This window comes from Zootoca vivipara, chromosome 1 (assembly GCF_963506605.1).
Source record: "Zootoca vivipara chromosome 1, rZooViv1.1, whole genome shotgun sequence".
Lineage (NCBI taxonomy): Eukaryota > Metazoa > Chordata > Lepidosauria > Squamata > Lacertidae > Zootoca > Zootoca vivipara.
In genome coordinates this window covers 95,968,766-95,981,567 of record NC_083276.1, presented here as the reverse complement: position 1 = coordinate 95,981,567, position 12,802 = coordinate 95,968,766, and the positions used below count along the sequence as shown (strand labels likewise).

Sequence of the window (12,802 nt, the reverse complement as noted above, 5' to 3'; positions counted from 1 at the left end):
CTGCTTCAAGTATCTGGTTGCCATGAGGCAAATGCCCTTTTAGAATTTTAAGCTAGTAGGAGTCTGAAGGGAGAGGAATATAATCCAACAAAATTCCACTCCTTCTTCCAAGATCCGATATGGCGGGGAGGGGTGTTAATGGTTTGTTCTTGTTCTTGTTTTTATTATGCATTTATATTTTTATGTTGCAAATGACTCAATCTGTGGTGCTCCAAAATTTTAGACTAAAATAACCATATTCTGTGGCCATTGGCCATGCTGATAGGAGTTGTAGCCCCAAACATCTGGGAGGCACCAGGTTGGGGAAGGTTGGTGTATATACTGTACTAATTTCCCTAGTAGACTGAGTGTATCTTCTGAAATACAGTGCCGTAAATTCTGTGAATTCTGCAAATACAGACCTGTGAGTTAGAAAATTCTTTCTGCCAAATATAGTAGTGGTAAATTTGGTGAGTAGTGCCACCCACCTGACCTCCAGTTGGTCACATTGCTGCTCTTTACCTGGAGGTAGAGTGAGAGTGGAGAGGTGTTGCAATGTTGACATAGTGCCAATGCACTGGTGGAGCCACTCTGGAGCTCCTGCTAGTACATTTGCCCTGCGCCTTCTTTCCTGCTGCCTCTACTTCCTGGTAAGCAGCAATGATGTGACTAACTGGCCTTCAGCTGAACAGCAGTGTTCCACAGTGCCATCTACTACTGGTTAAATGACCAATAAATGTTTTCATGTAGTGATATGTATCAGTGTCAAGGACAACTGTTAGTTTCTCCTTGCTTGCATTTTGCACAAAATTATTTCTCAGCTCTGAGGATCATGTCATGTCATGTCAAGGGTTAATAATGAAAAAGCAATAAATAAACCCACAGACTAAATCCGATGACAGAAGAAACTAGTGGGCACACAGTATCTGGAAAGGAAGAGGACAAAAACAAGTACTGTAAGTTGCAGCCCCAAATACCAAAAGGTCACTATGTGACTATGTGTTCTCTTTTTATATCTCCTCACCAGTTGTGCAAATACATTTAACTGGGGCCAAGGAAAGAGGGTGGGCAGCATCAACAAGGAGAGTTGTTGGCATCCATCTGCCTCGATAGATAATAGAATGCACCTCTGGGGGAGAAGTCAAACCTCATTAGCAGCACTGAAGTGACCACTCTGGGGAGCAAGTCTTGGTAGTGTGTAGGGAGGTCCTGGGCTGTCTTGACAACAGGACCCCCCCTCTCAGCCTCACTGATGTGTTTGGCACCAGCTTGGCTTCAGGAGTTGCAAAGAGGCATACAAGGCATCATCCAACCATCCTAGGGATTTCTGTAGGGTTTACTCCTTAGCGTTTTCTCCTCCCAAAAATATCCCACAAGGCAGCAACAAGGAAAGGGCACTCAGGAATGATCATAGAGTTTGACAATACTGACCTTAGGATGCAACCAAGGGGCTGATAGTTATTACAACTGAACTGACACAGAGACCAAGAGTCTCTGTTTTTACCTCCAGATATAGATTCTGCTGAAGGGTCAACCTAGTAAATGTCATTTATTTCGGTAGGGACCATATATTCGGCCAGTAACTGCAATTCAAAATGGCTTTTGGGCAAAGTACTTTAAAACTTACCCATGTCTCTCTCTTATGCAGACACAGGGCTTCATTATCTGTGAATGTTAAACATGTTAATTAATTAAATGGGCATTAATGATTGTAAGATTGTCTATAAGATGTGATAAGAAAATGCTTACTCTGTCATTCTAATAATTCACTCCACCTGCCTTCTGTCAAGATAATCTTCATTGGTAATTAGTTAAAGGCAGAGCAAAAATACTACAAAATGCAGTTACAGACCTCAATGTGTTATATCGCAAAGAACAGTTGAGGGTGGGTGGAAGGATGGATTGATATGTAGACATAATATTAGGATGAACTAATAGTCTGGTGCTTCAGAATTAATGTATCAGACATGAGAAGCTTCACACATTACATAATTCAAGGAGAATGAGAAGAAGTATGAGAGAGTTGCTTTATAGGTATACTGTTATATCAACACTGGGGAGATGTTCAACTTGCCAACTTAGTTGTTACATAAAAAGAGGAAGCATAAATCCACCTCCCACTTACTCAAGCCTGTATGGAACACAAAAAACCAGCCCTAGAGCTATTGATGACATGCTGGTATCAAAATGGATCTAGCAGCAACCATCAGCAATGCTCTGGTATCCTGTCCTGAAAGCAGCATTACAGTGCTATATAGAAGTCACTGAATCTTATTTCTGAATATGGGCCAAGTAGCAGACAGAAAATCTGAAGGAAGATATTGCTGTATCTTGTTATTGTTATTGTATTTAGGGTTGAGCCGGATGAGGAGTGGTGGCGGCAAGCCACATGGGATAATCTGGGGAAATGGAGGATTTCATACCTGGTGAAGACTGGCGGCGGCACTCCTCAGAAGAGGAAGAATCAGATAGAGAAGAGGGAAGACCAGAACAGGAGGAGGAAGGAGTCGAGGCAGAATCAGGCCCTTGTGAGGAGAGAGCCAGCGGGACCCCTCCCCTCCTCCTTTCTCAGCTGTAGAGTGTAGAGCTGAGAAATGGAGGGAACAATTGGAGGCAGCTGCAGCTTGTAAAAAGCTTGGTGATGAGCTGGCTACTTAAGGAAGGCCAGCTGCTTCCCTCACCAGCACTTGCAACTGCTATGCTGAAGTGCATGGTTGTCCTTGCTCATCCTGTTCCTGACTTCGGCTTCTCCTGACCCCCAGTACTGATACCCGACCTCGGCTGGTTCCTGGCCCAGACTGTTGGACCTAGGCTGCATCACCCAACTGCCACCTTCAGCACGCCAACCTGTTGTCGCCCTAACACCATCCTTCATCGTAGATCTCAGGGCGGTTTGCAGCATAAAAATACAATAGGAAAACACAAAATACATAATAAAAATAGCAACAACAAGAAAAAAAACCACCCAGAAACCAATAATGCTCCCCTCCTCCCACCCACAAACACATTTAAGAGGGTATAGGGTGTTAATCGGTCAAAAGTCTGGTTGAAGAATCATGCTTCTGTCTGTCCATGTCAAAGCGAAATACTTTTGCACAAGCCATGGTGTTGAGTATCCCCACTATATGTATGTGTGTGCGTGTGTTCAAATGCACACACACACTCTATTTTTTAAAAAGAACTTGTTTTGGCATAGTCCAGACCAGCAAGGCGACTATTGTTGTTAAAATGTGTACACCACCCTTCATTCAAAGATCACAGGGTGGTTCACAACATAAAAATATGAAATGAGAACACAGAACATTATGCCAAACCAACCATGTTTTTTGAACACATGGCTTTCAATTCCAGTTTGTGTGATTTATTGACCTTCTATCATTGGAGCCACAGAAGCCAAACACATTTGCCACATCAGATGAGGGGGTAGGTTTCCCTGGCAAAGCCAGTAGCCAAATAATTGTGTGTCTTCACATTATACAAAATTCTGAAAGAGCTGTGATAGTGAAATTGGTTATAGGTACTACAGTAGTTACTAGAGATCAATAGAATCAAACTGTCCATTGCAAAGGAGGATTTGGAAATTCCTTATAGTTTAATGCCCCGTGAATGCCTTTTACTACAGTGCAGGAGTTGATCTTCAAGCACATCTTTTACTTGGCACTCCACTGAACATCTCCTTCATAGAAGCCTAGGAGCTTAGTGCACCGATCAGATCTTCCTTTAAAAAAAAATCATTGGAGGGTGGCAAAGCATGGTAATTCTACTGCTTGAACAATGAATTTTGCTTTGACTTTGTCCATTGTGCTGTGGGAGGAGAGACAAATGTAAGGGAATAAGAACTCATTCCAGAGTTCTGTATGCAAGTCAGGTAAACATTCCAACTTGAACATGCAAACAGAAGGTCCCATGGAAGTGCATGCAAAACTTGATTACTTAAAATAATGTCTGCAGTTTGAGAGGCCAGATGGACAACTGGATTTGCTTCTTCAAAACAAAATCTTTACTGAGTTTCAGGGATTCCCACAGGAAAAACAAAATGGCTCATTCTGGGATGGTTAAAGAACTAAATGGATTGCACAGATGGCTGAGTGACTGGCACAAGGAAGAAATATTACATGTGGATGGGCCAGGGCCATTATTTTAAAGCAGTGATGTTCTAGCTCCTGTGCTTTCATTATAGAGGAAAGGGAAGACATTCAACAATCTAAAATCAATTACTTATTATGTAACTTTTTAAGGATTGTAACAAAACACACAGAAGGAAACTTTAAGCCAGACACTGGCCCGTTGAGTTTAAGAAATAGTGTGGGATGACTGTTCTGTTTCATTCTCTCTACTCTGATATAAAGAGTTTGAGCTTTTGTTAAGAAAACAGACCTTTAGTAACCCTAATTTACAGCATATCTGCTTCCGTTTTGTGCAAGATAGATGAGTCCATTTCTATTAGATTGTTCATTAACAAAAGACTGCCTATTGTGGTGCTATTCAACCCCCCCCCCCACAATTAGCCTTTAACATTGTTCGTTCATATTCAGATGCAAATATTTTTTCCAGTTCCATTCAAATCAGTATAAAGGATTATTCTCACACATAGCATAGCATAGCATAGCATAGCATAAATAAATAAATACCCAAAGTTGTTTAGACAGGAGAGCTTGTACTACAAGTTACGTAAAATAGATCCATGGGTGTAAGAAACAAGTAGATGATTATGAGGTAGGAATTTGCCATGTCTGAAGGAGGCGGGAGTATTGTAAAGCACTTTATACCACTATGAACCTTAAGGCCACAAATATGGATTTTTGTGCCCGTGTTCTTAATTTTCTGTATTGTACCAGGGTTTGCCATTCCAAAAGTATGGAGTCCCCCCCAAAAAAATGCATTGGAAAGGAAACAGTTTGATTAGAGAAGTTAAAGAGCTGATTTGCATCCAAAAACTGAAGTGTACATTCATTTAGGTGCAAATGTAATGAGGAAAAACATGCAGGTATGATGGCTAAATCCTAAACCAAATAAACACTTAATTTTCTTTTATTGTGCTTTGTGACTATTAATAATGTTATGGTACTAAGGCAGAAACATTAAGCTAAGCAGGGGAGCCATAAATGTTCCTAGGCTGAGGAGTACTGTTGATATTAGTGGCTAATAGCTCCAGAGTTCACATAAAATGCAGATTGAAGTACAAAGATGTTTAGTGGAGTCAGCAGTGGCAGTGAACTGTTTACAGGTGAAACCAATAACCAGAGGGCAAACTCAGCATGGGGTAGTTTCTGCACAAGACATCAAGGAAGGAATTGTGCAGAGGCTGTAATCAGAATGTATCTATCCTAAGGGGGAAAGATTGGATGATCCCTGTTTCTTTCATTTGGTGGCGGGGGTGGGGGGGTGGGAGTAGCACTGAAGATGATTAATTGAAATTTGTTTCCATTTACAAATGTCACAAGGTCTGTACTCCTGCATGTGCATAAAACATCTGCATTGATACAGGGAAATTCCTGCGAGGCTTATGACACATGACTTAATAGAGCACCATCAGGGCCTGGGGATGGGAAGCTGAGCTTGGGGTTAATGAACCATAATTAAACTCAGTCACTGTGACTTAACAGAAGAATGCAATGTTTAATAGCAGTCAAAGGGGGCATTACCATATTCAATATGTTTATCAGAAAATGGACACTTGCTGTTTTGTCACGGACACATGCAAGAGAGGCACACTGTGAGAGGGGCTATTGACTTGCTAAACAATTTAGATGGCTAAATGAATATGCAGCCTGTTTCATTAAATAGCATCTTATGGGTTGGAAGGAAAGTCACAACCATTGGTTGGAATATACTTAGCCATTCATATTTGGTCAATATCCAATACTACTACAACTTTTTTCTATGTTAAATTAAAATATTAAATTATTGAAAATAAGATTTCCATGTTCTTTTACCCTTATACAGCTGGCTTTGACCAAATTGAAAAAAAAAAATCATACTCACATTTATATTCTGCTTTCATTGCAGCCTTGTCACTGGCTATTGTTGTTGTTGCTGTTGTTACAGTAGATTTATTAGTTGCCTTATGCCAAAAGCTTCTATATCGCCCCAATAACCGGGAACTCTTGTTTGCCATTGCCATTTAATGCCTGCAATTACATTTGAACATATTGTAATGATCTGAAGTTGAATTTCTGCTTGCAGGCAGTTTCTTATAACATAATGTAGATTGAACAATGGCAACTGAAGTTTCTTTAGTCTCAAATTGTTTTTAATCTGGCAACTCACAGGTGCTATACCAAATTCTAGTAATAATGCATGCAGATGCTACAGCTATTGAATTCACATTGTATCAAAATTAACATACAGTCCCATGCCAGTCTGAAAAAGACAAAATTATATTCAAATGTGACTTTTCTGCCATAGAAGAAATCAAAGGTATCAACACATACTTGAACAGCTTATGATGAGTTGTCTATACAATAAAACCAATTTGCCTGTAAAGGGTTCTGTTTAAATCTGTGTTATAAGATTTGGGGTACACAGGTATAATACTGTAGAGAAATTACAGACTAGCACAGTATGAAACTTTATCAGTAGTGGGAATGGAAGAAGAAGTCATGAATGGAGTCTGCCCACATTATTATTTCAAGTGTTAAGTACGGTAGTTAAGGGAATTATGAGCTGTGAACAATCACAATATTACAGAAATAAATAGGAAAGGTGAAATAGTTTTAGAACGTTCTAAAATTGTATTCTTAGCTGAAACCTCTTTATTAGCAAGCTCACAGGTACTCATTTATTTCTGTGTGCTGCCCAGCACAGGAGGTAAGAGTTTATTCTATGTTTAAGTGATGTGTATCCCAAATAATACCAATTATGTTAATAAAATTAGTAATCCAACCATGGCTGATGAAACTGCTGAACTGTACTTGCATTTGTATTGATTGCTGGCTGACTAAGTGCTGGTGAATGGATGTAAAATTGTGTGATGCAAGATCATTTGACAAGGAAATTGCCTGTTACAAAACACATAAAGTGACTACAAATAATAAAATATACATTTCACAGCCTTTTAAATACAAGTTTTAAAGCAAACCAGAAATCATTACTTAAGCATAACAAATGCTGAAGATGTTTCACAAATTTACCAATTTTCCCCATGTTGCTTTATAAAGGCCATTTCTTTCCATTCTATATTTTTGTTTGTCATCAAAGTAGTGTTTTAACTGGGATGCCATCAAAGTCCCTTACTCTTCCTGTAGCTCTTTAAAGTGCTTTCTATGCCACCTGAATCACACAGTAGGGGTGCACTGATTGGACCACTACAAATCAAATGTCAATTTCTCTAAGGGAAAGAACACAATTTTAAAGCAAGTGGATCATGGCAATTTAAGCCAATCAAGAAGCAAGTAAAGCAACACTGAACACACAAAACATTTATATCTTGTCTTGAGTGAAGGATTAAGTCTAATTTCTCTGCACAACCACAACAGGTTTAGGCAAGGGAAATCTTATGGTAGTGTGTCAGTAATTTTTCGTAATATTGTGGAATTCCAGTGAACTCATAGCCACTGTTCTTTCAAGACAGCTGGAATGTCATGGTTGTTGGCCTGTGCTGTCAGCGCCAGGTGTGAGAACTGTGGTAACCAATGATTACCAAGCAATGGAAAGGAATTTGATGAGAGCACATGAATGCCTTCTTCAAATGAATACTTGTCTATAAAGTTGGCTGTGTGGCCTTGAGCACATCACTATTTTCAGCCTAATCACTAACAGTATTGCTGTGGTACTAAAATTCCACTTTGAGCTCCGTGGAGGAATTGTGATTAAAGTTTGGTATTCATTATGTTCAGACTGTAACATGTGAATATGACTGGAACATCTTTTCCTTCAGTTCAGACAGGTTTGGGGAAATTCAGACCCAAGAGCCAAATACCTCTCTTTGCGGCCCTTGAGACCCTACCTGGGCAATGCCCCATCTCCCCAGCCCTGCTCTGAACCACTTGGGAGTGCTTTTGCCTGGCTGGAATGTGTTCTTTAACTGTGATAACACTTCTTGCGTGCCTAGAAGGAAGGTGGAAAGGCGTGTGTGTGTAGAAACACTGACTTGTAGCTAGTATGTAGCCTATGGTTCAAAGATTGCCCATTGCATGTTTGCCTCTGGACCCATATACTACTGGAATGTGGTGCCCAGTAGATTGTCCATGAGAGAATGCAGTCTTGAATAAGTTTCCCCACCCCTGACATAAGATTACAAAAGCAAATGTGACTCCAGAAAACCAGAATCAATAGCTCACTATTGATATTGCAAATGCACAAGTTGTTATAGTATCCAGGTAGAGAGCAACAGAATGTGAACTACCAATATAGGGTGCAGTCCTATACACTGGGAATAAGTCCAACTGAACTCACTTCTGAACTTACTTCTACTGAACTTACTTCTGAGTGTTTGGAATTGCCCGGTAAACTTCATCAACAATGTCTGGGAGTATTTTAAAGGAAGACTTTGACACACCTGTTCAGATTGCAAAATATTATTTATATGACAAAAAGAACACCAACGTAACATGCAACATAGGTCATATTGCAATTTCCTCCCTTGTAAATCCTTGAATTGTTGTTAGTCACAGAAGACAACTGTCTGCAACAGAGATCCTTTCGTGTCCATGGATTTTGAAACATTGATTAAAAAAGCTAAATAACGGGAACTCTCTTTGAAACTCTATGAATACCGCTGTAAACAAATCAGAGATTCAAGTTAATATGACAGCAGTGTATCCAAAAGGATACAGTTAAAAACAAACAAACAAATAAACCCACCAAGTCCATATATAAATTATTCAACTGAAAACATTCACATTAGTTTCAGGTACTAAATACATAGCTTCAACAAACAATCATGATATGCAGTTATGTCCTTTGCTGTCCAGTACAATCCTTAAAATAAATTGTTTAAAACAAACACTTCCCAGTACCTTGGGATTAGAATATAGAATTCATGTAACACTGACAGAGTAAATGAACTTGCAGTGAATGTAAATCAATATTTTCCCCCTTCTGAGATTTTTAATGCTTATTCTTGAATGTGCTTGCTTCACTGGAGTGAAAAGATTTCTCTCTGTCAGAGTGAAAGTACTTTTATTTTATTTTATTTAAAAGAAAGTTATTGAAACCCCAAAGATAATCAAATAATTCCCACAGATACTAAAGTTTTATTACATTAATTAAATATAAAGAGAAGTGGTGAGGTGAGGGAATCTCATTTCAAAATAGTTGTGTAGCCTATGGTTTTAAATTCACCCCTGCTTATTTCTGACCATTTCCATTATTTTGTACCCTAATCCTTTCATCCTCATTCTGGACTTTGAATAAGAGACAAGAGCTTTTGAAATCATTGAACCAAATTCAGCACAAAGCCAGTCAAGGAAGGCTATAAATTTATGTAAATATGTTGAAAAGGCAGCATACATCCTGATGGAAGAAGAAGAGCAGGCTGGAAATCCCACCTGCTCTTTTGCAACTGCAAATAGTGCTACCTCGTGCTGTTAGTTCACATTTAAAGTTGAACTTACCAAATTCACTCTTCAGAACAATACATTAACTGAAACACAGCTCTCCTTTGAAAGTTGCACTATCCAATGCATTTTTCCATCTGAGTAATGAGTACAAACATGCCTATACTTCAGTAAAGTGTGAATATAAATGCATATATTAACAAAAGTAACATACAAAAAGTTAATATTTATATTCCTTCTCAATTAGTGCTTTGCTAAAGTTGATGGTTGGGGAAATGGGAAAACAGCCGAAGGAGCCACTATTAAATTTGCTTGGTGGAAGGCTTTGGGCAGGGGTGGGGAAACTCAGAACAAGGGGCCAAATACCACTTTACAAGCCTTTCTACCTGGCCATGCCCTTCACTTGTCCCTGCTTTGCACCCTCCTGGAATGTTTTTGCTTTTCTGGAATCCATCCTTCAGCTCAAGTAATGCCTTTTGCTTGCCTGGATGGAGGACAGAGTGTGCATATCTATGTACGCCACAAAGTAAAACTTTGCACTTTTTCTCTGCCCACTCTTACCTCTGGCCCTGCCACTGGCACATGGCCCCTAGAAGGCTGCCTAGAAGGGAATGTGGCCCTCAGACTGAAAAGGGGTCCCCACTTCTGATTTTGGGAAAGAGAATATAGAGGATCCTCATCTGTTCAGCATACCTGATCAAATGAAAAGCTTGTCCACACTTTGTCTGTCCCGTCCTAGAAAGCATGAGTCTCAGATGTTTTCTGCTTGCCCTGTGCTTTCTAGGCATGGGTCTGAGTGGTTTTCCATTTCCCTCTACATTCCCCAGGAAAACTCACTCTTTAATGCTGAATTGGAGCAAATGGCAATCCACAGAAAACTCAATTGATGTTTGCTCCGAATCAGCAATAAAGAGCAGGTTTCCCTGTTCTTTGTGGCAGGATAAGTGGAAATGTGGAAGGGCCCTAAGTTGTTGGCATGTGAGCAAGTGCATGCTGTTGGTCTACAACTCCAATCATCCCTAGTGAGAAGGGCGAGCAGTCAGGGTTGCTGGGAGTCATAGTCTGACAACATCTGAAGACCCAAGGTTGAGAAAGGCTGATCCAGAGTGTCACATCTGATGTACCATTGAGGACTAAGGACTAAGGATCACTGGATCTGCACAAGCAGCTTTCTATTATGGTTTAGCGGTGTTTTAAAATAAGGGACCATAGATCGGGGCTTTGGAGGGAATATTGCTTAAGGGATATAAAATTAAAACTGGCCATTTGTTAAAACAAATATTGATGGAAATCTAGTACAGAATGCCCTAACAGAACGTGTTCTTCATTACTTTATCAAGTTTAAACAATAAAACAATCACACTTCCTTTTTTTATATAACACCCCCCTCACTGAAAGAAGATACATTTTTTGCCTCTTTTCTGGGACATGCCTTTATCCCTTTCAACAAGCCAATGGCATTATTGGGTGACCTAGTAGTGATTTGGTCCACCTGTCCCTAATTTGGCTGTTCTGTCCCCCTCCAAAAAGTAAATAAATGTTAAACACCTGTTTGATAATTCTTTAATGTAGTTGGCCAGTTTTTGAAACCAGGGACACAATAATGTCATTTTCTGTCCTTTTCTTGCGGGGAAGGAAATGCCACAAATGGAACAAAGAATCTGGACACATAAGAGTCATTTGTGTCAGGCCACTCAGTAAAAAGAAAAGGAAAGGGGGAAAAGGGGGGGGGTCAGCAATAACAAAAGGATACAGATAAAAAGGCTTTGCCCAGCCCTTTTCTGAGCCCTGAGGATTTACAATCCTTAGTCTGTATATGTGAATATAGGTGGATATACAGCCACAGGAATTTTTCAATAGGGAATTTTCAGAAGAAAGAGATTTTGGTGTTCCCTGAACCTTACCATTGTATTATTGGCTAATGTGTGTCAGCTCCCTTCTTCTACAGACCTTGAGGGCAATGAACTGATTCAGACACTACCTTAATCACAAATACAATCCCCTACTGTAAAGGCCTTGGTCATCTGAACATCTGACATTAAGATACAGTCTGGGGTGGCATTCCGATGGGAATGCCCTTAAGCACCGAAGGCTGTCAGCAGAGAAGTGAGATAGCATTTTTCAAGACTGAGCTACTCTCACAGAAAAAAACAGTTTATATATTACTTGAGAACTAATCAAAATGGCATCTGAGAAGGGCACGTAATCACATGAGTACTGTAGCTCACGGCAGCATTACAACGCTTGACCTTTAGTTATCCCATTCTTTACTCCTTTTGCACATACATCTCCCCCTGCCCCAAAAAACCCACCTCCCACTTCAGTCAGTGTGAAAAGAATCTAGAAACAGGTCCTAATGTTAAGAGATTGCAGAGACTGGGACCTAAATGCACAGCAGCTGCTAAAGTAAAGTAACAGTGGGCAGAATTTTCATCACAGTGAGATTTTACACAGTGAAACATTCTGTGCCCTTAAAAACAAACGATAATTTTACAAGTGCCAGTATGTAAGTGTGTTGGGATTGAACTTTAAGCATTTGATGACATTGGGAATGGTGGTAACTTATTGTAAGAGGTGGAGCTAGTTTCTGGATTGTTCACAAGAGAATAAACTCATATTTCATTTATCAATGATAGATTGCTATCACCTCAAATAACAGTGAAAACTAGTGTGTTTCTTAAAGAGCAGAAATGATTAAAGCTGAAAATTACCTAATATAACACAGTTACATATAACATTGAAGGTAAAGCTCTCCTGAAGTGAATTTTCATAAATATTAGCAAGGCTATGAACAGTCCCTAGGCTATGAACAGTCTATAAAATCCACTATTAATAGTGCTCAAAACATTGTTGTTACAATATGAAATAATATTGCTACAATGCACCACTTGTGTGCAGTGCTTCTCAGTTACATTCAAATGCTGGTTTCTTTTCCAAGACAGCTTATGCAAGGCCTTTGAAAACTTGCTTGGAGCCCCTGCATGGCTGGGTTCTGAAGGAATTAAAGATACAAGACTGTATTCAGAAGACAGAAGGTACTATTCAGGGGAAATTTGCTAATTTTTAAATGGTTGAACAGATGACTTTAGTGGACCTGTGCCAAGTTATAACATTTGAAAACTTTGCAGTGAATATTAATTAGAGGGGGGAAATGAATGCTCTTAGTTCCTCTAACATATGTTCTGGTCTATGATTCTTGAAAGGTAGAACTGACAAAGAGAGGTGATTTTTAAGAACATATTAATTAGCATCGAACTCTCATCCCCGGTTGTGGTGATTTTTCAAGGATCACCATCAAAAGTGTGAATTTTCTCCATGAATAG

The 12,802-nt window shown here is 39.6% G+C and overlaps 1 protein-coding gene across 7 annotated transcripts in view; it reads left to right on the top strand.

Moving 5' to 3' along the window:
- Positions 1-12,802, top strand: part of NCKAP5 (NCK associated protein 5) — a 556,514-nt gene that overhangs the window by 109,237 nt on the left and 434,475 nt on the right. The window contains exon 4 of one of the 7 annotated variants that reach the window (XM_060279289.1): positions 12,422-12,514. The exons of the other annotated variants lie outside the window; for them this stretch is intronic. The gene's annotated coding sequence lies outside the window, so the exon portion shown is untranslated. The remainder of the gene's footprint in view (positions 1-12,421; positions 12,515-12,802) is intronic. 7 annotated transcript variants of the gene reach the window in all.